We start from the raw sequence: 26,230 nt of genomic DNA on the forward strand, positions 1-26,230 counted from the left end.
AACACTCCCATCTAACGTTGCCTCTGCAGATGGTAAACTGAGACTACTGCTTATAATGCAAAAATGTAGTTGTTTTACTGTAAGCATGTCCTCCCTCTACTGCTGTCCTGATTTCTGTTTCATCCACTCCTGGCCTCTTGTCATAAACCTAGACTGCATGCTCTTTTGGGCAGGGGCTGACTATTTTAACTACATATCTGTACAGCACATAGCAGAATGTGACGTTGATTGAGGTCCCTAGGTCAGTGGTTCTCAAACAAATTTTTGCTGTGGTCACACATGCAGGCATAGCAAATTCATGGTGGCTGTCGTTTTCACACTTAAAATATTATACTAGTGATAGTCAAGTCGTGGTTATTTAGAGGTATCATGTAAATAAAATAATAAATATTTTCAATGTAAAGAATGAGATGTACTATTAATAATACCACACAAAAGTTACACCGTCCTGCACCTGCACTCCCTGGTCAACACTGTCAGCCCCGGAGCTGCTTTTGAGACTAGGCTCTCCAGCAGCACCAGTTACATCATGCAGCCTGTCCCAATCAGTGTCGTCCTGCTTCTGCCTGGCTCCTCCCACTGCAAGCTGATTAGGCTAGAACTGGCCGGATGGTCCCGTGGTGAGTTACACTTCCCTCCTCCAATAGGAGGTGAGCAGGGAGACGGGGATGTCTGGCCAGTCAGCGCCCTGTCAGGTCTCCCTGTCGGTCAAGACAAAGCAGGTGGGGTGAGGGGTCTGGTTCTCTTCCACAGCCAGAGGGGGCAGCCCTTCTACAGTACATTCTAATGAAACACCACTGGTGCCCTCCTTGGACTTGGGCTGCTGCTGCAGGGAGTAGAGCCAGTGGTGACAGCAGGGAGCTTGGGGAAAGGGCTCCAGGACTCCAATAGTCACAGTGGCCTCACAGGAAGCTTCTAGTGGCCTCATGCAAGCCTGTGTGCTACTGTACTTCAAATAGTAGATAATAAATTTATTTTCAGTATGCTTTAAAGTATCAGTGCCATATGTGATGTTGCACTCTATATGATTTTATGAAAGTATGCTGATGAGTGTGAATACAATGTAACTAAAATATGCTTCATGCAAAAGGTCTCTTGTAAGGTATCATTACAAAGCTTATAGTCTACTGAGTGTGGTCATCTTATTTGTATAAATGTTTTCACTCTTGTATCTGAAACTAGAAATATGAAATATAACTCTGAGGGCCTATTGTAATTATGCAAAGTGTGGGCCATTAATGGTGGTTTGGAATCTTGATGGCTCCCATTAACCAGGACAATTGTCTGTAGATTGCTCTGTTTTGCTTGTGAGTCTTCCTGTATATCTGTGTGCTGGCAAGTGGGTAATGAAGTCTTACAGTGACGTGATCATGTCATATGAACTGGAATCCATCTTTAACTTGGTGCTTTTCCATTGAGAATGGGGAGGTGGGAACCCAGAGGGACAAAGGATTCCCGCCTTATGCAAAAGATATATAAGTGGGTAGAACAGAGAAAAGGGGGCAGCCATCATGAGAAATCCCCTAGCTACCACCTGAGCTGGAACAAGGGCTGTACCAGGGGAAAGGATTATGCCCAGACTTGGAAGGCGTCCAGTCTGTGAAAAAAACTTATTGAAACATCTCTGAAGGTGAGATTTTTATCTGTTTTCAGTTTTATTACTGTATTAGACTTAGATTTGCATGTTTTATTTTATTTTACTTGGTAATTCACTTTGTTCTGTCTGTTACTACTTGAAACCACTTAAATCCTACTCTCTGTATTTAATGAAATCACGTTTTACTTATTAATGAACTCAGAGTATGTATTAATACCTGGGTGTGGGGGGGACAAACAGCTGTGCATCTCTCCCTATCAGTGTTCTAGAGGGCGAACAGTTTGAGTTTACCCTGTATCATCTTTATACAGGGTAAAACGGATTTATTTGGGGGTAGACCCCATTGGGAGTTGAGCATCTGAATGTTAAAGACAGGAACACTTCTGTAAGCTGTTTTCAGTTAAGTCTGCAGCTTTGGGACACGTGGTTCAGATCCTGGGTCTGGGTTGGAGCAGACTGGCATGTCTGGCTCAACAAGATGGGGTGCTGGAGTCCCAAGCTGGCAGGGAAAGCAGGGGCAGAAGTAGTCTTGGCACATCAGGTGGCAGTTCCCAAGGGGGTTTCTGTGATCCAACCTGTCACACATGCTACAAACACGAATGTTTTTTTCTGAATTTATTAGAAGTGCAGTATAGAAAAACTCAGTGCACTTTTTGTTACTATAAATGCAGATAAGTTAATTGCATGTATATGCTGCTACTAAGTGGAAGTTGCTATCAAAAGTATTACATTGTATTATCAATGAGTTTTGTCATTTGAAGTGGAAAGGACTTTTATAGGAAATTGACTGCATTTCTGGGGGGAAATTTTAAATATTAAACTGTCCCATATTTCAAAATTTATTTTATATTTTAATATTATTTGTACAATAAGCTTTTAAATTACATATAGGACAGTACTGTTGTCATTTTTAATGTGTACCTGTAGTATGTACCTGTAATCTAAATTTCAGATATTGTTGCTACTAAATGGATTTTTATGTCTGGAATAACTAGCTGGGGATTTGCAGAAATGAAGCACTACATCTTTCAAACCAAAAGTTGTTACTAGAAATCAACATTTAATACAGGGGTCGGCAACCTTTTGGAAGTGATGTGCCGAGTCTTCATTTATTCACTCTAATTTAAGGTTTCGCGAGCCAGTCATACGTTTTAACGTTTTTAGAAGGTCTCTTTCCATAAGTCTATACTACAGAACTAAACTATTGTTGTATGTAAAGTAAATAAGGTTTTTAAAAAGTTTAAGAAGCTTCATTTAAAATTAAATTAAAATGCAGAGCCCCCTGGATCAGTGGCCAGGACCTGGGCAGTGTGAGTGCCACTGAAAATCAGATCGCGTGCCGCCTTCGTCACTTGTGCCATAGGTTGCCTACCCCTGTTTTAATAGATTGCATTTATATCTAATACACAGTCAATTCAGGAGCTGGCCCTTTCCTTTGTTTAAAAAAAACAACAACAAACCCTGAAAGAGAAAACAGAAAAGAGTAACATAGTAGATGTGTGTTTTGCATTCCTTTGTCCAATTATTGGAAACAATGTTGTATTAATTTAAATATCTTGACTGTTGCATTTGATTTTTGATTTTTGTACTTTTCTTGAAAAACACTTCTAATGGAAGACTTCTCAAATGGCAAGATTGAAAATGTGTGCAAGCATAGCTTGGTTTTCAGTCATTGCCAAGCTTGAAAGCTATGTTGCACATATACACGAGTGATTTAAAAAACAAACATTTAATATAATACTTAGTAATTTTCCTTAAAATTATATTCTGTAAAAACTTTGCTTTTAGTACTAGAAATGGTTTCAATGGAAAAAGAGGCTAAATTAAAATAGTCTGGTGACCTTTCTGTGAAGCTGGAACAGTGTCTTGTATTCATAATCACATTTAATTAATTTATATTACAAATAATCCACCATAAATCGTGCATGTAAGTAAATTATTTCCAAATCTTAGGTAGCAAATATCAGTATTTCTATCCTGCTTCATTTTTTCTGTTCACCTGAGAAACCACAATTGTTATTTTAAAGTTGGTCTGAAGACATACAGCAGGCCTTGCTTCAGTTTGTGGCATCTATTTTCAAGCATTCTTCAATTAAAGTGATAAATAGCATGGGAAACAGAAAACAATATTTACAGAGCTATAAATAATAATAAAAAACCTTTATTAGACTAGACTTTTAACAAGAACCATTACCCACATAATGTGACAGGGGCCTTGCCTTGGTTGAGGATGTGGTGGGAAGAAAGCAAGATAAGCTATTTAAGCAGAACTAAAAGAAAATCTGTAGCAGAGCAGCAATGATCATTGGAAGGCTAAGAATGCTGGGGGAAAAATAGTACTAGAGAACTCAGACTTGACCCAAAACAGGAGGCTGAACTCTATTAGCCACATCTTCATTTCATGAGCTGAAATTCACCAGTTAGTATTATTCAGTCCAACCCACATATACACAGAGGAAAACAGATTGAAAATATAAAAGTGGAATGGCATAATTAATGTGGCATGATTTTCCTAGTACAACTTCTACAGCTGAAAACTATTATAAGTAGAAAAATGTGCTGAAGGTTATGCATTTCAGAAGTACCGTGAGTCAGCAGTTATAGTAGTTGGACATTTTTTATTTTATTTTTATTTATGGTAAGTAGAAGGGAAGAAATATTAAAACAAGATTCACACTGAACTTTGTTCTTACTCTGATTTATATAAACTAGTGATGTCCTATTTAACAAGCAGGATTGGATTGGTGATACTACTACAACACACACCTGTTCCAGTCTGTCAAGCTATTCTCCAAAAAAATCCCAAACAAAAAAACCCAAACCAAATCACCCAATTTATGTTATAATCTAGTATGGTAAAAGATACATGTTAATGATTGTGTGCTATCTAAACCATACAAAAATATATTATCATATATGATACACAAAATATAAAGTGATGGTGTTAGTCATGAGATAAAATACATAATATACTCCTTTCTCTATGATTTCCAGCACCTATTGATTCAAGGTGTTGACTCCTTAGGCAAATCACTACCACAGGATTTGCCCTCATAGCTATCTCTAAAAGGTGCAACTTTGGGCATTTTTCTCAGGTTCATACATGTGATTGGCTCCAGGCCAGGGGCTCAGGGTTTCTGATCCGCAGGAGCACCAGGGCTCAGGGCTTTAGACCTGGGAGGGGGGGGAGCCTGGGGCTTGGGGCTTCAGCCCTACAGCTCCGTTCCTGGCTTCAGCTCCATGGGCGGAGATGGGGCTCAGGGCTCCCCACGGCTCCACTCCTGGTTTCAGCAGGATGGGGGCACAGGGCTCAGGGCTTTAGTTACGGGGTGGTGGGAGCACTGGGACTGAAACTGGCATTGCCCCCTCCTCCCGTAGCTAATGCCCTGAGCCCCAGTGCCCCCCATGGGGCTGAAAACCCAGCAACCCCTGAGGGACTGAAACCAGGAATGTAGCCGCAGGCCTGAAGCCCTGAGCCCCAGCACTCCTCCTGGGTCTAAAGCCCTGAGCCCCAGTGTTCCCGAGGGTCAGAAGCCCTGAGTCCCCCACCCACACCAGAGCCCTGCCACCCTCCCGCACAGCTGCAGCCCCCAAACCCCCCATGGCTGAAATCTGGAGCCCCACCCCACCCCCCATGTGGCTGAAGCCCCAAGTCCAGCAGGGCTAACGCTCTGAGACCCCCCTGCTGGGACCTGGAGTTTTTATAGTATGTTGGAGGGGGGGGGGCCTCATAAAGAAGAAGGTTGAGAACCCCACAGTACAGTATTTGCTGGGTTTTTTTGTTTCCACTGCAGTCTGATTGATTACTTCCAGTTCCACATGGTGTCCGGTTGACTGGTCAGTCTGTAACTCTGGTGTTCGTATCTTTGAGGTTCGACTGTAATGGATGTTTTTAGAAAATGCAATGTGACATGGGTAGGTGTGATAATTTTTACGAGTAAACATTAAATCTTCTACTTTTTTATGTTTGTTGTATCCATGTTTTTAATATTTATCTTTGCAATGGTCTTAAACTTTGAATTGTCTCAGATGGGGCAGACTCTTCATTTGATAAATATGAGTTGGTGTCTCAAGTCACTGTCATTTAGCAATATCGTTGAGGGGAAAAAAAGAATCCTTTATTCAATACTAGGTGAGATATATTACACAAATATAGGAATTAGAAATGTCCTCAGACGTGGAATGTTGAGCCATGATGGAATTATATGTACTGGAATCAAACCATTTTACAGCTAAGTACATAAGAGAGGCTAAATTGTACAAGTTAAAATACTGCCGCTCTCATTCCTCCTTTTCCCCTCTGATCTTATTAGTATTTTGTGTATGCCTTTTTACCTCACAAATGAAATGTATAGATTATGTCAGTGAGTTACCACAGAGGTTAATTAAGCCCTGTAGTTTTTGGAGGATCAAGAATTCAGTCATTGTTTCAGCCACACATTGTATGTGTGTTTTATGTCTCTTCAGATCTGTAAACTTTGTAATGATGATTTTGGTGAAAATCACATGCAGCTAGTTTTACCAAAAGGAAAACACAAAAACAGATCAATATCAAGGAAGTATTATACAGCCTCGCTTGCTATGTATTTGCTAACAAAGATGATAATTCTTTGATATTGATTCGTTTGCCTTGTCCTAAATAACATTACTTGTAGGTGGGGTGTACTTGGCATGTTTAGGGGCTGATGGAAAAGGGGACATAGGGTTGTATTTCCTTCACTAAAGTTACTTTTTCACAAAAAGCTAGAGAGGTTTACACTGAGCTCAAATTCTGGAGGTACTTAAAGTAGGAAGATTTTGTTGAACATTTTTACTTCTCCATGCTTTTGTTTACTTACAGATAATATTTCTTTTGATCAAAGGTATTGATTTTAAAACAGCTATACAAAACTATACATAATGTGAAATATTGAAAAACTAAGTGGAGGACTACTAGCCTACCTCCCTGCCCAATATCAATTCCTTAGTAATTCCATGCAGTTCTCACTTGTGTGTGTGTGCTGCACACACATTTGTCCAGTGGGTCACATTTGAACGATGTGCCGGAGTCCAATAAATTCTTTATAAGAGTTTCAAATTAAATTACAATAACTTAGACTTATGATGAAATCTGAATGTCTAGTATAATCTATTTCAACATTGTCTCGCATTGAAGCATGTATTTAACTTGCATTTGAATAGTAGAAATATACAAGAGGTAATCTAAGCAGCATTGTGTACAATTTTGATATTAGTTAAGTAGAGGATGCAAGTTTTAATACTGAAAGAGCACAAGGAGATGGCTCAGGTGCTTTAGTGAAGCAAGAACGTAAATAACTTGAATTTGTATGAAACTTTGTTGATTGCTTCTGAAGTTAAAATAATTTTGCAAGGGTCTAAAGCTATATAGCAAACCCTTCAGCTATAAATCACAAAAAGAATCCCTGTAAATTCTCATACATCCCAATTTTATTATTTCAGTAATAAAATCAAAACACAATTGCAGTAAATAGTTACCTGTCTGGCGATGGTTAAATTTTCTAAATTTATTTTTTGAAAAGTAAATGTTCTTTGCAAGTGCTATCAGATTGTGCATTTGGCCTTTAACACCCTAATTCCCGGAGACTGATATTTAGTTTTATAGGTGGATCTGATAGCATTGCCTAGAGCAGGGGTGGCCAACCTGTGGCTCCGGAGCCACATGCGGCTCGTCATAAGTTAATATGCGGCTCCTTGTATAGGCACTGACTCCAGGGCTGGAGCTACAGATGCCAACTTTCCAATGTTCCGGGGGTGCTCATTGTTCAACCCCTGGCTCTGCCACAGGCCTGGCCTCCACTCCACCCCTTCCCACACCCTCCCCTGAGCCTGCCATGCCCTCGCTTCTCCCCCTCACACTCCCTCCCCCCCCCCACCTCCTTCATACCACAAAACAGCCGATCGGGAAGTGTGGGGAGGGAGGGGGAAGTGCTGATCGGCAGGCTGACGGTGGGTGGGAGGTGCTGCGGGGTGGGGGAGCTGATGGGGGGGCTGATGACGTATTACTGTGGCTCTTTGGCAATGTACATTGGTAAATTCTGGCTCCTTCTCAGGCTCAGGTTGGCCACCCCTGGCCTAGAATTAAGACTGCCTAACATTGTCCATTTTATTTTCTTGTTTTCAGTGGCTTATAACTTTTTCCCTAATAGCCCAAATGGTAAATACATTGTTTTGCCAATTAAAAAAAAAAAAAAGCACAACCATTTAATTGAGAAGCTGTGATGTTTCCATTCTTTGGAGAAGGGACTTGAAATTTGGCAGGAGGCGACTGGAGTGAGGAATGTGCCCTTTGGTTGTTCCTGTGAAAATCAACCGAGATTTTTCCCAGTTATGAGCTTCTTTTTCACATGTGCTCAGCAGAAATTTATTAGAGTTTGGCAGCTAAATTCTCTGAAGATTTTGTCTGTACCTAGCATGTTCCAGTGCAAGGCTGCAGGACTTCACCTGCAGGACTTCACCTGCAATTGCGTGTTCCAGCTGCTGGGGACTGCTGTAGCACCAGGCACAGGAATGAGTGCAGGGAGACTTTCTCTCTTGTGCTCTCAGCTCTCTTAGAGGCACCAGGGTGCATAGTATAATAAATACCACACAAGGCCAAGTTAAGAGTGAATGGGCAATCTTAATTCTGGCACTTCCTAACCGTTGAGTGCTTGACTTTGTCACCTTAGCATACTTTTACTATAATGAGTTGTTTTTTTTTTAAATTAAACTGTATATCTATGTTAAAGAACTATGTAGAAGCTTTGATAGGGAGCCGGGCCCTCTTGGACTGTACAAACATGGAGATAGTCATGGTTAGGACTCCATGTCTGTCACAGAGGTCATAGATTCTTGATTTTCCGCAACCTCCGTGACTTCTGCAGTAGCCAGTGTGGCTGATTCCAGGGCCACCCAAGCAGCTGGCCTCGGGGACAGCCACACCAGCCACTAGTGGAGCCGCTCTGTAGCCAGCTGCTCAGGTAGCCCCGCAACCAGCCACACTAGCCACTGCTAGAGCTGCCCCTGTGCCAGCCGCACTGGCTGCTGTTCGGGCGGCCCCAGGCAGCTGGTCTCGGGGACTGCCTGAGCAGGGGCCTGGGACAGCGGCAGCAGACGCAGCTTGATGGCCCCCAGCAGCAGCCCCGGGGGTGGTCGGAGCAGCAGTGGGGGGGTGGCCCCAGTGGCCGCCAGAGCAGCGGCCCTCGGGGTGGCTAGAACAGCCACTGTGCAGCAGACCCTGGCAGCTGGTGCCACTGGCCCTGCCCCTCCACCCCCAGAACAGCAGCCTGCCAGTTCCCCACCCCCACCCAGAGCAGCGGCTTGGCCCCTGGAGGCAACCCCAAGCACCTGGGGTCCCCCAAAGCAGCAGCTCCCTGTGGGCCCCCAGAGCAGCAAGCCACCAGCTAAGATTTAATCAGGAGTATTTTTAGTACAAGTCATGGACAGGTCACGGGAGAGGGAGATGATAAAAGATAAACATATATACACTTACATTTTTGTAATTACAAAACAAAACAAAAATCTCAACTTTCCTAACTTCCCTTTAGTCCAGCCATAATACATTGGTTGACTTCTTGTAGGTATTGTGGCACAAGAAGGCCTTGAATATCATCAGAATTACTGTTACAGTTATTTGAAATATAATAGCACCTAGCTTTCGCAATCAAAGACCAGGGCTCCATTGTGCTATGTACATTACAACAAATACATAAAAAAAATCCCTACTTCAGAGAGTTCACAAACTGGGCTAATGATGAGATGCAACAGGTGGAAGAAACAGAAAAGGGGTGGGTAAAAGGTAAGAGGACATGATAAAAAGTAAAATGAATACACTGTTCTTAATAAATAGTACGCAGCTCACTGCTTGCCTAGTCATTTCCAGATGGCAGTAGTCTAGTCCTCACAGCAGAGCTAAATTTAAGCAGAGATTTGAAGGAAAACAAGATGGTGGCTTTTTGGATTTGATGGGGAGTTCTCAAGCATAAAGATGCTTGAGGGGAGAAGCAAAAATAGAAGTGATCAACAACTGGCATCATTGATTGGGGCATAGATGATGGTGGTTGCTACGATAAAATACTGATAGCTTGGAATGAAATAGTGAAGGGATTTAAAGGTGAAGACAAAAGGGTTGTATATGATGCAATGGGAAAGAGGAAGCCAGTGGAGGGATGCAAAGAGCGGGGGAGGTGATAAGGTTAGAATGATGAGCCAGGAGGATGATCCCAGCATCAGCATTTTGAGTGGAGTTGGATTGGGGGGGGGGGTTACATTACACATGGAGAAACTTAGATGCGGGGAGAGCAAATGATTTTCTCAAGGTAGTGCACTGAACAGGTTGATGACAGAGCAGCAAGTAGAACTCAGATTTCCTGATTCTTCTTCGAGTAGATGCAGCCATGGGTTCCACTTAGGCGTGTGCACTCTCAGTGTACTGGAGCTGTAGAAGTTTGCCTAGTAGTACTGTAGAGGGGTGGTGCTCGTGCCTCGTGGCTGTAGCTAGAAGGCAAGGTCTGTGGTGGTGACTGTTTATATGCTGCAGGCCCAGGTACTGATGGCCCTTCTTCTTGTGGAGTTTCTAAAGTCGCCCCTTCTCAGTCCATCAGCCCTGGAACAGGATCCACCTTTGGCCCAGTTAAGGACCTCGCATTTGCAAGTAGAGTTTTTGCAACAGAACACCCACAAATTACTGACTATCCTTCAGCCATCTGCCCCGGAAGATGCACCCTCCCTGTCAATGATGCTCTTCTTGAACTGGCTAATACCATCTGTAGCATGCCAGCTTCAGTACTGCCAGCAGCTAAGCAGGCGGTTTGAGGGGTTTTACTCCCATCAGGCCTCAAATTCCCTAGTTGTAACTGCAATGAACAACAGAGCTCAGCTGGACAGGTTTAAGACAACCCCCAAGGATAGGGACTCTAAACAAATGGACTTCATGGTCAGGAAGATTTACATCTCCTCTTCTTTACAGATGCTAACTACTAACCAGCAAGCCTTGCTGTTCAAGTACAATTTTGTTAACTGGACAGCAATGTCAAAGTTTGCAGACCAGCTGCCCGAGGCCTTGGGAGAGGAATTTCGCGCATTTGTCATTGAAGGATGCTTGGTGGCTAAGAGGTCCTTGCACTCCACACTAGACATTGCGGACGCCTTGGCCAGGGAAATGACCTCCATAGTCACCATGAGAAGGGTTTCACGGACGCAGAATTCAGGCATTGCCTTCAATATCCAGCAAGCCACTGAAGACTTATCCTTTGGCCAGATGCTGTTCTTGGTCAAATCTGACGAGATGCTGCACTCCTTCGTACTCCAAGGCTACCCAGCGGTCCTTGGGCTGTGCATAGGTGCCACAACGGGGTGCAGCAGCAACAGTACTGTCCACAGTGCATATTTGATCAGCCATTTCCCTCTCTGAGGCAACAGGACTACCGCATAGAGGGGCATAAATCCCAGAGGAGGAAGCAGTTGGGATTGGGGATCAGTCACTCCACACTCCCTCCCCTAGCATCCCCCAAGTGCCCTTTTTGACTCCTTGGTCCAGAGCACTGTTCCAGTCATTGCTCCAAGGGGGACAGATGTCCTGCTTTTGCAGTGCTTGGGGCTTGATCACTGACAGCTGGGTCCTAAGCACCGGGAGATCGGGTTGTGTCATCCAGTTCTTTTCCACACCTCCCCCTCACTCTTCAGGGACCCCTCTGACAGGATACTGCTCCTCGAGCAGGTCCACTCTCTGCTGGCTTTGGGAGCAGTGGAGGAGGTTACTCCAGAACACAAGAATCATGGCTTCTATTCCCAGTACTTTCTGGTACCCAGATCCAAGGGAGGGGTAGAACTCAACCTCAACCTTCATGACCTCAACAAATGAATCAAGTACATTAAGTTCCAAATGGTCACTCAGTTGACCATTCTCCCTGTGTTGTCTCAGAATGATTGGTTTTCTGCTCCGGACCTTCAGGATGCCTATTTTCATGTGGTGATTTTGCTGAGCCACAGAAAATTCCTTTGATTTGTTGTGGCAGAGTGCTCCTTTCAGTACACAGTGCTTCCATTTGGCTTCTCTTCTGCCTCCCAGGTTTTTACCAAATGCATAGTTATTGTTACTGTGTATCTCCGGAATGAGGGAATTCACATCTTCCTGTATCTGGATGGCTGGTTACTTGAGTCACCTACATGAAATACATGGCTGGATCTACTCAAAGTGGTTACTTATAACTGTGGTTCTTAGATATGTGATTCAGATATGTATTCCATGACCCACCCTCCCTCTGCATTGGAGTCTTGTTTCTGGGTAAATTTGGTGCGAAGGAACTGAGGGAGGGTCAAGGTAGTGCCCCCTCATGTAGCCAGGGAAGGGGCTACAGCCATGAGGTGCCTCCTATGGATACTGCTAGTTAAATTTCTCTGGCTCAGGTGCACTGGATATGCATGCAGCTAAGTGGAACACACGTCTTCATCACATCTCGAAGAACCACAGTTACAGTAAGTATCCATTTATTCTCAATCCAGTACCCTCTCCACTGGACCATACTGCCTCCCATTTCAGTCCAGTGAGAGTTCTTGAGTGTTCGGTGCTTCTGAAATGCAGGTCACTTACCTAAGTATCTATACGTGAATTTAGGTGCTGAATATTGGGTAACCAAGTCTGAAAAAATGTAGTCTCTGTGTATACAAAATTGAGCTAGAACAGTGTTTCCCAAACTTGTTCTGCCGCTTGTGTAGGGAAAGCCCCTGGTGGGCTGGGCCAGTTTGTTTACCTGCCGCGTCCGCAGGTTCAGCCGATTGCGGCTCCCAGTGGCTGCGGTTCGCTGCTCCAGGCCAATGGGTGGTGCTGGAAGTGGCGCGGGCCGAGGGACATACTGGCCTCCACTTCCAACTGGCCCAGCCCGCAAGGGGTTTTCCCCGCTCAAGCGGCGGAACAAGTTTGGGAACCACTGAGCTAGAAAGCTCACAAGCGTATACTTTTTATTGGTGTTTTTTTAAAGATTTTTTTGGTGCTTACTTCTGTATTAGAAGTACTGCAAGAATAGCACTTCTCAGGTATTCTGGTATTTACACATATAGTCCTAGCCGGAGCCAGTAAATGCAGAGACCTATGACAGATAATGAAGTGTCAGGATGAAAGTTAAACTTTTTTAAAAATTTCAATAAAAGGTTCAGAGAGCGAGATCTTACATTATCTGAAACATTTTGTTCATTCTTAGTTATCTCTCTTTCAAATTTCATAAGTATCAGAAATCAGTATTAACCTCACAAGCAGGAAACAGTATTGTGAGTTAATGAAAATGAGTGGAGCTTTTGGTTCACTTAATCCTTGAGAAAGTTGCTATATTTTGACCTGTTCAGGAATTGCTGTTGAATCAGAGTTACATTAACTTGTGATTTGTAACTCTGTTTTGTCTTTAAAGAAGGTCAGTAAGAGGATGCAGTCATATATAATTTACAAACAGCACATAAAATAAAAATAGAAATGGGCAATTAGCAAAATACCTGTCTGTTCAAAGAGTATTAGCTATTTTTAACTCCTCATTTAGGAGATTACTGATTTCTGCTATATGTTTCTGTGTCTATGCTTCACTAGCTGTCTCTGATAATTAGGTCTTGAGTGTAATGAGCAGAGAACTTCTGCAGATTTGTCCTTCCTTGGAAGCTTCCTTTTAGTCCTCATATGAAGATGAGACTGCCTTCATAGAGTGAGGTGAGCTTTAATTTTAACACGCCACTCTACTCCTTCTGCCTTGTGTATGTGAAGGGTCTACATCTGTGTCCATTTGTGATGGAGCCTCTTGAAGTTAGAATCCATGCTCCTGACTCATACTGAGCAAAGAACCAGTGCCTGCCTCAGGTATGTTCTTAGCTTTCCCAAGAAACAACAGCAGAGTAAAATTAATGTGGTGGGTTTTTTTTTCATTTTCACTGGTTACCCACAAGATTCTGAATAGCAGCTATAAAAACTGACAAGACAATTGGTTACATGTTGGGGAAACTATGGACAGTAGAGGCTCTCTTTACAGCCTTAGGAAGAAAACATAGGATTGAGTCACATTTGAAAGGTTATCTTCAAAATTATCATGTGACAGGGTGCTGGCTGGCTCAGGAAAACTGAGCCAGACCTCTGTCATGCTAGCTCCAATCAAGACTGAGTAAATCTCTGTCATGCTAGCTCCAATCAAGAAAGGGGAATTGGAGCTGATTGGCAAATGGAGAACAGCTGCCGGCTGTTAGCCAAGGCTACATAAAGGCTGACAGGAAAGAAGCCAGGGGTAGAAGGAAAGGGAGGAGCCAGAGAATTAGGGTGAGCGGGAGCTCCTTTCTGCTGGCTGCAGGAGCTAGTAGTCCCTGAGTCTGTAATATTGAAGCTGGTTGTAGCTAGAAGTGGGAAAGGATACTGTAAATAAAGATCCTGGGTTATTGCACCAACACAGAGGTCTCTGGGTGGTTTGTGGGCGCAGCAGGGGTAGAACCGAGGGGGGGAGCAGTGATGCCCTGTTACACACAAGATCTAAAAACTTTAAAATAAATAAATAAAGCCTGCATCATACAGAAATTGAAGGTTTAGGGTAATATTTTTCAAAAGTGCCAACAGGACTTAAGAATCTAAGGGTATGTCTACACTACAAGAGTAGTTCGATTCAACTTAAGTCGAATTTGTGGAATCGACCTTATGAAGTCGAATTTGTGTATCCACACTAAGGACACTAATTCGACTTTGTGAGTCCACACTAATGGGGCAAGCATCGACTTTGGAAGCGGTGCACTGTGGGCAGCTATCCCACAGTTCCCGCAGTCCCCGCTGCCCATTGGAATGCTGGGTAGAGCCCCCAATGCCTGCTGGGGGAAAAAATGTGTCGAGGGTGCTTTTGGGTAACTGTCATCATTGAACCGTCACTCCCGCCCTCCCTCCCTGAAAGCGCCTGCGGGCAATCTGTTCGCGCACTTTTCTGGTCAGTGACAGCGCGGACGCCACAGCACTGCGAGCATGGAGCCCGCTGCAGTTATGGCCGTTGTCAACTCCTCGCACCTTATCGTCCACCTCTTCCACAGTCAGCTGCTGAGAAATCGGGCTACTTTTCAATGGTGCTGCAAGCACTGGTGGACCATAGGGGACGTTTTACCAACATCAACGTCGGGTGGCCGGGCAAGGTTCATGACGCGCGTTTTCAGGAACTCTGGTCTGTTTAGACGCCTGCAGGAAGGTACTTTCTTCCCGGACCACAAAATAACTGTTGGGGATGTGCAGATGCCTATAGTGATCCTCGGGGACCCAGCCTGCCCGCTAATGCCCTGGCTCATGAAGCCCTATACAGGCGCCTTGGACAGCGACAAGGAACTCTTCAACTACCGGCTGAGCAAGTGCAGAATGGTGGTGGAGTGTGCTTTCGGACGTCTCAAGGGGAGATGGCGAAGCTTACTGACTCGCTCGGATCTCAGCGAAACCAATATCCCCATTGTTATTGCAGCTTGTTGTGTGCTCCACAATCTCTGTGAGAGCAAGGGGGAGACCTTTATGGCGGGATGGGAGGTTGAGGTAAATCGCCTGGCTGCTGATTACGCTCAACCAGACACCCATGCGATTAGAAGAGCCCAGCGGGAAGCGCTGTGCATCCGGGAGGCTTTGAAAGCTAGGTTCCTCAGCGAGCAGCGTGACCTGTGACTATTCAGTTTCTTTACAGAGAAGCTGAACCTGCCCCTGTTTCTTTACCCAGTTACTGTTGACTATCCTCTGCAGTTACATACCCCGTTCACCCCGTTTCCCCCCTTCCAACACACGTGTAAAAATAAAATACATGTTCCATTGTTACTTAACAAAGGTTTCTTTATTACTGACTTTGCGTTAAAGGGTTGAAACTGGGATGCAGACTGTGGTGGGTAGGGTGTGCAGTGATGTAAAGACCACCTCTAAACTCAACGAATGACAGGCTCCTGCTCCTAGAGCGGTCCGCAGTGCCGGACTGGTTGTTTCAACGGAGCCTGCCATCCCTCCTTTTTGGGACTCCGTGTGCGGGGGCTATGTGACCTTGTGGCGGGGGAGGACGTTTACAGATTCCCCTGCTGCGTGGCTCTGTGGTCCAGGACAAGGACCGCTGCATAAGATCTGTAACCGCCCTCCCCCGCTACAAAGTCACGTACCCACACAGAACATGGAAATCACCTCCCATACCGACCAGGGTGCCTACTGACTGCACTGTGTGTGTGACCTGCTGCTGATCCTGCCCCTGTGTCTGTACCCTGGTAAAGGTGACTGTCCTATGCAATTACCAACCCCCTTCCCCACCCCCCCCCCCTTCAAACACAGTCTTCTGTACAAAAACATGACGGAAACAGTAATTAACAGCAAAGTATTTTTAATAATCAACTAGACAGTTAGGGGATGAAACTGGGATTGGGGCTTGGGTGAGTCTGGAAGGGAAGGACTTCTCAAAATTTAGGGAATGGGAGCTTTTGGGTACTTGAGCACTCTGCTGGGGTGCGGTGACAGTTTTCACGGCCCCTGGCGCCCCTCCTTCTTGTTGTTTTGGGTGAAGGGGGTATGGGACTTTGTGGCGGGGGAGGGCGGTTGAAGATACACTGCAGGGGGGCTCTGTCCTCCTGCCTGCGGTCCTGCAGAATATCCACAAGGCACCGGAGCGTGTCCGTTTGCTCCCTCATTAGTCCAAGCAGCGTTTGAGTCGCCTGCTTGTCTTCCTCACGCCACCTCGCCTCCCGTTCGCTGTGTGAGCGCTGGTAATGAGAGAGGTTCTCCCTCCACTGGCTCTGCTGGGCCGCCTCGGCTCGGGAGCAGCCCATAAGTTCAGCGAACACCTTGTCCCGTGTCTTTTTCTTTCGCCGCCTAATCTTTGCCAGCCTCTGTGAGGGGGATGCTGGGGCAGGTCTGGAGACAGTCGAAGCTGTGTGATGGGAAAAAGGGAGTGAATTCCTTGCAAAGATACATTTTTGCGAACAGTGAACACAGTCTAGTCTGTCTCTGTGAACAAGACCATGCACAGCACCTATCTCGTGCTCACTCCTGCTGCAGGCAATCCGGAAAGCACAAACTCTGCCCCTGTTCCACCCCATCGCGGTCTCTCCCGCCCCTTGGAATTCAGGGTTGAGATCCCAGTACCTGATGGGGCAAAAATCATTGTCGCGGGTGGTTCTGGGTAACTGTCATCAGTCGTTCCTTCCTCCGGGAAAGCAACGGCAGACAATCATTTCGTGCCCTTTTTCCCTGGATTGCCCTGGCAGACACCATAGCATGGCAACCATGGAGCCTGTTTTGCCTTTTGTCACTGTCACCGTATGTGTACTAGATGCCACGGACAGAGGCGATTCAGCAGCGCTACACAGCAGCATTCATTTGCTTTTGCATGACAGCAGAGATGGTTAGCAGCCGTTCTGTACCGTCAACCATGCCATTGTAAATTGGCGATGAGATGACGGTTACCAGTCCTATTGCACTATACCTTCTGCTGCTGTCATAGGTGCCCCTGGCTGAGATCAGCCGGGGGCGCAAAAGACAAAACTGGGAATGACTCCCTGAGTCAATCCCTCCTTTATGGTATCTAAAAATAGAATCAGTCCTGCCTAGAATATGGGGCAAGTGTACTAGAGATCCAGTGTATCAGAGAACCAGAGAGCACAGCCGCTCCGTGTCAGATCATGCAGGAATGATGAGCTGCATGCCATTCACAGGGGGTGTTCCTGCAACAACCCCACCTGTTGCTTCCCTCCTCCCCCAGCCTTCCTGGGCTACCGTTGCAGTGTCCCCCCATTTGTGTGCTGAAGTAATAAAGAATGCAGGAATAAGAAACAGTGACTTGTTAGTGAAATGAAATGAGGGGAAGGCAGCCTCCAGCTGCTATGATAGTCCAGACAGGACATTAAGCAGTGTGGGGGAAAGGAGACCAGCATCCTGCTGCTATGATAGTCCAGGCAGTACAGAATCTTTTCTTTACACATGAAGGGCGGGGGCTGATGGAGATCAGCCCCCTGTTGCTATGATGAAGACGGTTAGCAGCCGTTCTGTACCGTCTACTGGGAAGCAGTAGCACTCATGGGCTGATGATGAGGACGGATAGCAGTCGTATTGCACTACACCTTCTGCCGCAAGGCTGATGATGACGACGGATATCAGTCATATTGTACCGTCAGCCACTCATGAGGCGGGGGGGGGGATGCTACAGTACAGTGCCGCAGCATCGCGTCTACCAGCAGCATTCAGTACACATAGGGTGACATTTAAAAGAGTCAAGAGACGATTTTTTGCCCTTTTCCTTCTGGGTGTGGGTGAGGGGGGTACATTGACGAGCTATGCCCTGAACCACCGCGGACAATGTGTTTGACCGTACAGGTATTGGGAGCTCAGCCAAGAATGCAAATGCTTTTCGGAGACTGGAGGAACTGTGGGATAGCTTGCGTCCTCAGTCCCCCCTCCCTCCCTCCATGAGCATCCATTTGATTCTTTGGCTTTCTGTTACGCTTGTCACGCAGCAGCGTGCTGAGTCTCTGCTACGCCGTCTGTCTGGAGATTTTTTAAAAATACTTTGGACCAGGTGTAACATTACAGTAATTTCCCTAATTAGATGCAGGAGTCGCCGAGCGAGATCACCCTGAGGAGGGTCACTGAAGGAGATAGAGAGCGCATGCTGTGTGAAAGCCAGCACAAACCAGGGGCCTATGCTGCCATGCTCATGGAGGCAGTGCTCCCAGAGTACCTGAGGATAGCCTGGCGTGGAAAAGTGTGCTACCACGGAGCACCCAATAAGGCAGCTCTTCCCTGGAACCTCATGCGGAGGTTTTTCGATTACCTCCAGGAGAGCTTCGTGGAGATCTCTCAGGAGGATTTCTGTTCTATCCCCATATATATAGACCTCCTTTTCACATAGTTCAGATTCCTGTTACATTAATAATAAAAGTTTACATGTTTAAAGCACTTACCGACTGATCCTTCCCCTGATTCAGGGTCCGGGGTAACTGCTGGGGAGGGTTGGTAGGGGATCTCCGTGAGGGTGATGAAGAGATCCTGGCTGTCGGGGAAACCAGCATTGTAAGCGCTGTCGACTGCCTCCTCCTCCTCATCTCCTTCCTCATCTTCCCCGTCCGCGAACATCGCCGAGGAACTGGCCGTCGACACTATCCCATCGTCGGAGTCCACGGTCACTGGTGGGGCAGTTGTGGCAGACCCACCGAGAATGGCATGCAGTGCCTCGTAGAAGCGGCATGTCTGGGGCTGGGCTCCGGAGCGTCCGTTTGCCGCTTTGATTTTTTGGTAGCCTTGTCTCAGGTCCTTGATTTTCACGCGGCTCTGCGTTGTATCCCGGCTGTATCCTCTGAGTGCCATGGCTTTGGAGACCTTCTCGTAGGTCTTTGCATTCCGTTTTTTGGAGCGTAGCTCCGAAAGCAGAGACTCATCGCCCCACACAGCGATCAGATCCAAGACTTCCCGGTCAGTCCATGCTGGGGCCCTCTTTCTATTCTGAGATTGCCTGGACTCCTCTGCTGGAGAGCTCTGCATCGTTACCAGTGCTGCTGAGCTCGCCCCGATGTCCAACCAGGAAATGAGATTCAAACTGGCCAGACAGGAAAAGGAATTCAAATTTTCCCGGGGCTTTTCCTGTGTGGCTGGTCAGAACATCCAAGCTCGGACTGCTGTCCAGAGCGTCAACACAGTGGTGCACTGTGGGATAGCTCCCGGAGCTACTAAGGTCGATTTCCGTCCCCACCTAGCCTAATTCGACATAGCCATGTTGAATTTGGCGCTACTCCCCTCGTCGGGGCGGAGTACAGAATTCGAACTAAAGAGCCCTCTAGGTCAAACTAATTAGCTTCCTGGTGTGGACGGGTGCACGGTTAAGTCGAATTAACGCTGCTAAATTCGACAAACTCCTAGTGTAGACCAGGCCTAAGTCTCATTTTTAAAAGTAATTTAGGCACTTGAGAGTCTAAGGCCTTGTCTGCAGTTAGATTTACTGGTATAACTAGTTTGGTTAGGGGTGTTATTTTAGTAAAAAATGGAACAGTCATACTAGTAAAAGCCATAGTGTGAATGCAGTTATACCATTATATAGGTGACTTATACTGGTATACTAATTCCCCTTCTTGTTTGGGAATAAGCTATACTGGTATAAGTACTTTTATATGAATATATAACTATGCCCACACTAGGGGAATTGTATTGCTTTAATTATACTGGTATAGCTAAGTGGTTCCGACTATATTGTAGACAAGCCTAGGGTCAGTTTGAAAATGGGACTTAGGCTCGTAATCCATTTAGGCACTTCTGAAAATTTTACCATTAGCCTCCCCCCACCTCCATCAGAGAGAGATTCCTGTTTGCTCCTGGCAAGTGGGTGTTTCAAGCCTTAAATCTCATGTGGGGAGGAAAACTTCCTTTAATCATGATCACCTGCAGCTTGAAAATCACACTTTTAGCTATTTCTGTTATAAGAAACAACTAAAGTGACTATAAATAAAATATATTACAGGGGAAATATTTTTCCTGTGTTTTTTTCCAATTTATTTGTTTAGCTGTGCATTTGACCACACTTAATGTACAGCCAGTTTAATGTTTCCCCTGTGTAATTTGCTATACACAGCCACAGTCAGTATCAGTGTCAAAATTAGGCAGATAGTGAATATTTATGCATTTCTCTAAACATATCTGAAGGAAAAAATGTATTTGGTTTTACTCTCCACATAGTTATTCGGTTTCATATTTTCAAAACACTTGTGCAACATCAATATGTAAAGTGGAAAACAAGCACTTAAGAAAGAGAAATTTCCCAGCACTTAAGCATAATCATACTTCTCTCTCTGCCTTTTTTTCTTTTCGGCTTCCTACTTTTCCACAGGTTTAAATAGAAACCTAATTTTACACTTGGCTTATATCCCTTCTGGGTGTTTTCTAATTTGAAACTTTGAATTTGTTTAGTTGGACAGCAATAATAAAAAGACCAGCATGGCTGACTAAATCCTTCATTATTTGTTTGTTTAACTTTCTGTGAAGAGATACAGGGGATGTTTTGTAACTGTAGATTCAGACTCTTACTAATACTCCTCAGTTACAACCTCTGTCTATTGCTTTGTGTGCCTTTTACACTAATAATAATAATAATAATAAAATCAACCTAAAACCAGTAGCAGCCCAAAACAGATTTCCCTCCTTCACAAACATCAGCCTTTGTCAAGAGCCCCTCTCCCAAAGCATGAGTAAATGGATAGGCCTTCCAGAGTGCCCTGAAGGTGCCCATACTATTTCAGATGCAGCAAGGGATGGGGGTATAGATTCTAAAGCTGATAAAATCTCATGGAGAGCAGTCTAGTGCCACTCCCCTCTTTTGGAGTGTCCCTAAACACACAATGACATTGTGGGTCCCATCCATGATTTGAACAAGGACCTTAATGTAGCCTTGATTTGAGGTGACTGTAAATGACTACAGCTGTGGCTGTATAGTACACAGAGGGTATGTCTACACTACTCGCCGGATCGGTGGGTAGTGATCGATCTATCGGGGATCGATGTATTGCGTCTCTTCTAGACACGATACATCGATCCCCGAATGCGCTCCCCGTCGACTCCCGAACTCCACCAGGATGAGAGGTGGAAGTGGAGTCAACGGGGGAGTGGCAGCCGTCGATCCCGCGCCCCAAGGACGCGAAGTAAGTCAATCTAAGTCGATCTAAGATACGTCAACTTCAGCTACACTATTCTTGTAGCTGAAGTTGCGTATCTTAGATCGATCTCCCCCCAGTGTAGACCAGGCCAGAGAGAAGTGGTATGTCAGTATTTGGTCTCAAACACTGGTCTTGAACCCAGGCCCAGTGGGCTCTTGGGAAGCAGCTTTGGGCATCATGCCATGCTGACTCATCCAATTATCAAGGAATTCACAGATGAATGTGCCAGCTTCTAGGGTTCTGAAAATCTCCTACCTGGTTGGCCACATGATATTGACCCTGATTGATTGGTGACCGTATATAAACTTCCTGCTTTCTTTCTGGTCTTGTCTGAGCAACAGACCATTGCCCACTACTTTTTACTTGGACCCTGCTTGACTCTACCCCGCCTGACCCTGCCAGCTATCTTGCTTGTACATTTCCCTTAGATTAGATCACCTGCCTATTGGACCACTTGCGTGAACTCTGATCACTGATCTTGACTGCCCTTTGACCCACCTGACCTTTGGACATTATATGGTGTCTCATGTAGAAGGGCCGAAGCCGTTTAAGGCTTTATAGGTCAAAACCAAAAAATTTTTTTTAATTTAAATTTAAATTCCTCCTAGAAACCAATAGGTAGCCAGTGCACTGGTGTCATGTGTTTCTGCTAGGATACACCACTTAGGGCAATGGTCCCCACATTTTTCAGGGCTGCAGGGGTGGAGTGGATGCAGATAGGGGTAATGGGGCCGAGGCTGGGGATGCAGCTGGGGGTGGGTCTAAGGCTGGGGTTGGGAATGGAGCCACAGCCAGGGGCCAAGGCTGGGGGCTGGGGCAGGGCCAGGAGTGGAGCTGCAGCCGGGGCCAAGAGAACAGGGCCAGGTGCAGGGCTGGGGGCTGTGACTCGGGGCTGAGCCAGAGGAGAGCTTGGGGTGGGGTGGGGCTAGGTGGCGCTTCCTCCCTACCCCCCCCCATGGAGGTTGGCCCGGGCCCCTCTGTGCCTCCCTAATGGGGCATGCCCCACAGTTTGGGGACCTCTGACTTAGGGTATGTCTACAGTTGGAGCTGGAGGAGTTAGTCCCAGCTCAAGGAGACATGCTCAAGCTAGCTCGCTAACAATAGAGGGTAGTTGCGGCAGTGCAAGGGCTAGGGTGGGCTAGCTGCACCAAGTCTGTGCCCATGATCTTGGATGGGTATGTATTTGGCATGGCTAGCCCTTCCTTCTGCCTATGCTGCCAAGACACTTGTGTTTTTAGTGCACTCGATCAAGCAGAGCTAGCCTGAATACATTTCCTTGAGCTGGGAATTATACCTCCAGCTCCAAGTGTAGGCATACCTTTAAAAAACAAGATGCTGCCACCTTCACCATCTTAAGTTTCTAGGCTGATTTAAAACTTATGCTCACATAGGGCTTTGCAGTAGTTTAGCCTTTAGCTGTCAAAGGGATGGATTGTGGTAGCAAGGTCAGCAACTGGTTTCTATCTACTAGCCAAACGTGGATGAAAGCATTCCTTGACATTGCTGCTATATGACCTTTTTAGCAGCTGATGATTCAGCAATTCCCCTGAGATTGTGAACTCTAGTTAAAGGTATGTTGCATTATATGGCATTTGAGAATGCTGAGGAAATGACTCATTTCTGGATTTGAAATTTATAGCTTGAGAAGATATTCAACAAAGTAAACATCGATTCAGGCTTCCTTGGCTTTGCCATAACTTAAATAACCTTCTGTTTCGTACTGGACTGATGATGAATCATGCATCAAGATGTATTGCTTAATTATTTGAAAATCAAGGCAGTTTGGAAGGATTTGACTGAATCTGAACTGTAATTTATTCAAAATACATTAATTCAAATTACATTCCTATTTCTGCTGGTGGAAACTAGACCAAGTGCATATTCCCACATCAAAAATCATAAACTCAGAAAATTAGTTTGAATTTCAAATTCTCAACATCATAGTGGGTTACTACTCCCTCATCTCTACTGGAAGCATTTTGGGCTCCGGTGACCATGCATGTATGTGTGTGGTATGTGTGAGTGAGAGAGAAATATCTAGGATATCAGTCTGGCATATTTTACTGCTGGGTGAAATCTCATTAGATCATGTTTTTATTTATATTTAGTATCTAACAAATAGAAATAGTTACTAATTGCTGTTTGATCAAATAGCAAAAAAAATAGCTTTGTGACATCCCTGATTTGAAGTGGTTATTTTTCTTGGTATTAAGCCACCACTAGAGCTGGTCAAATAGTTTAATGGATTTTGCTGATGCTTCTGAAAAAAATATTCTAATATTTTTTTTCCATTCTTTGCCCATCTTTATCCACTGCACTGGCCTCTGTATTTCCCCTTTCTCTGTGTCTCTGTCCTTTTATTTATTTATTTCAAATGGCACAAACATTTGAAAAAATGAGGGAGGGACCAAATTCCAGATGAATTTGACTGGACAGCATAATTTTTTGATGCTATCATGAGGGACTTCAAAGCTATAAAAATCAGCTTTTACAAATGGTACTGTGCCACATTCTTGGAATAATATGCTATTGCTGTACAAATGCTATGTACATTATTTTATTTTTTTAAAGTATCATTTACGACTATAATTTGTGTGCAGATGTGATACATTTTGTATTTGTGTATAACACTTGTAGGCATTTATTACAAATGCTGTTGTAATTAGTATAGGGACTGTGGTCTTCACCTGAACAAGCAGATTTGTTTGAGTTAAGTGCTTGTTAATTACACAGCTTCTATTTGACTTCTTTTAATTTGGGCCAATATATTGTACTTCAACTGAATTTTGATAATTCTAGCAGAAATAATTTTAAATTTCTTTTAAATAAATTATAATTTATTTTTCAGAACCTTTTTCAGCAGTATTGATACAGGACATCTCTAATAAGGGAGAGGAGTGAAAGTTCATGGAAATTCTGGCAGAGATCTCTCTCAAGTGAGTCCTGTAGACTTAACTGGTAAGCAGCCAGTATGAGAAATGCAGGTCAGTTAAGATTTCGGACTTTTGATCATCAGTTGAAGTTCACTATGTATATTGGTTATCTGTTTAATGATGTTCTTTGAACACTTATCTATGTCTCTCTCTATATGTGTGTGTATCTATAAATATAATAATCTAATCCTGGTGTGTATTTGATGACAGTCTTTTGGCCAGGAGGATCTGTTGGGGCCGCATGTGCACCTGGAGTGTTCTTATGCTCCGGTATTAAGATGTGTGTGTTGGGGCACTAGGGAGTGGGGATTCTGTGGAGGTATCTGGGCAGTTGTGGTGGGTCTGTGGGCAGGGGAGTGTTGGGCATTTGTGGGGGAGGTCTGGGGGGCGCTGGGCATAATGGGTCCAGGGGGGCTCTGGCCATAGCGCGGATGTTGGGTGGGGGCAGGCTGCGTGGTGTGGCATGGACCTGCCCCCCGAGGGGAAGGAGTCTGCTGGCAGCACAGGGCTGGATGGGCCACTGTGCATCTGGCAACTATGGTTTGTAAATAGTGCCCTCTCACTGGGTTGGGCAGAGCAGGGCCACCTCTGCCATGCCAGGCCCCATTGCCCTGGCTGGCCACTTGCTCTGGGGACTGACCTCCCCGCACCATGCTCCATTGCCTCCATGGGGGCCCACAAATATGTTTGTCACCAGGTCCACAAAAGGTTAATCCGGCCCTGCCCAGGTCACCAGGTTTTAAGTATTGTCCCTCTTGCGAGGCAGCAGTACTGGGAAGTCTCATATCCCCACAAATGTTCAATCTGTAAATTCTTTTCTAAGGCCTTGGCTACATTTGAGAGTTACAGTGCAATAAAGCCACCCACCACGCTGTAACTCACTCCCCGTCCACACTGGCAAGGCACATACAGTGCTGTATCTCCGTGGCTACAGCACTGCAGGTACTCCACCTCCCCGAGAGGATTAACAGCTGCTGTGGAATGGCTGAGATGCTGGTGCTCCAGTGTAAACGGGGAGTAACCTTATTAAGCAGTGATTGACCTCCGGAAACTCCCCATAATCCTTTTAAGTGAAGCTTCCTCTCTTGTTCCCCTCTTTGTTTTGTTGTGAACTCCGGATGCTCCGGGAGCTGCTTATCAAAAAAACAAAAACAGATACTGTTTGCTTTGAATGAGTAGAGGCAGGCAGGGGGCTCCCTTTGGAACGCCCACAGCTAATGTTTGCTTGAAGAGAGAGGTGGTGTGTGTGTGTGGGGGGGGTCCATTTTGGTGAGCGGTTGCTTCTCTGGTCTGTGAGAAAAAAACAAACAGCTGCTGTTTGCTTTCAGTGAGTGAGAGGGGGGTGGAGAAGGGAGGGGGGTCGGAACTTGCGAGGCAGAGTGCTGACACAGTGTCGGCATTCCAAGAACCCACTCTGTCTCCCCCCACGCTCCCTTTTGAGTGTGTCACTCCACCCCACCCCCCTTTTGAAAAGCACGTTGCAGCCACTTGAACGCTGAGATAGCTGCCCATAATGCACCGCTCCCAATGCCACTGCAAATGTGGCCACAACAGTGTGGACAGACTGCAGCGCTCTCCTTACTGCGCTCTACAAAGGCTGGTTTAACCCAAAGCGCTCTACATCTGCAAGTGTAGCCATACCCATAAAGGCCTTTAAAAGGTGGGAAGGCTCATTTACAGATGATTTTGTTAGACTGCTCTTTCTGACCAGCTTCAAATCCAAGTACAGCTGACTCTCCTGGACAAATTCCACTTCCATCAAGGAGCACTCTTGTGAGTTTAGGATTCATTAGCTTTACTATCTACAGAACTTAATGTTCCTTTGATGGTAGTGATACCCACAGTCACGTCAGCACTAGGTGTCTCCCCAAGACCACTCCTTCCCCTTACAGTTGAACATTGTGGTTTTGGCAGCCCCTCCCTCAGACTTGGAATGCTCATTCTTTTTGTCTTCTGAGTTGCAACATAATGGACAGGGATCCCCTACTTATTTCTTTATGGCCCCTTCCTGGGAATTTTATGGATTGGAAGCGGAATCAAGAACTCGTTTAGGTCC

General features: G+C 45.4%; 1 protein-coding gene across 6 annotated transcripts in view; it reads left to right on the forward strand.

Annotated features, from left to right (window-relative positions):
- The window catches only part of ZC3H12B (zinc finger CCCH-type containing 12B), a 92,671-nt gene that overhangs the window by 37,409 nt on the left and 29,032 nt on the right, over positions 1 to 26,230 (forward strand). For 2 of the 6 annotated variants that reach the window (XM_045029235.1, XM_045029236.1), the window contains exon 2: positions 24,090 to 24,225. The exons of 1 other annotated variant lie outside the window; for it this stretch is intronic. The gene's annotated coding sequence lies outside the window, so the exon portion shown is untranslated. Of the gene's footprint in view, positions 1 to 5,426; positions 5,513 to 24,089; positions 24,226 to 26,230 lie in introns of those variants that run through there. 3 more of the 6 variants (XM_045029237.1, XM_045029238.1, XM_045029239.1) reach the window with 3 other exon arrangements.

Source organism: Mauremys mutica, chromosome 9 (assembly GCF_020497125.1).
Source record: "Mauremys mutica isolate MM-2020 ecotype Southern chromosome 9, ASM2049712v1, whole genome shotgun sequence".
NCBI classification, from domain to species: Eukaryota; Metazoa; Chordata; order Testudines; family Geoemydidae; genus Mauremys; species Mauremys mutica.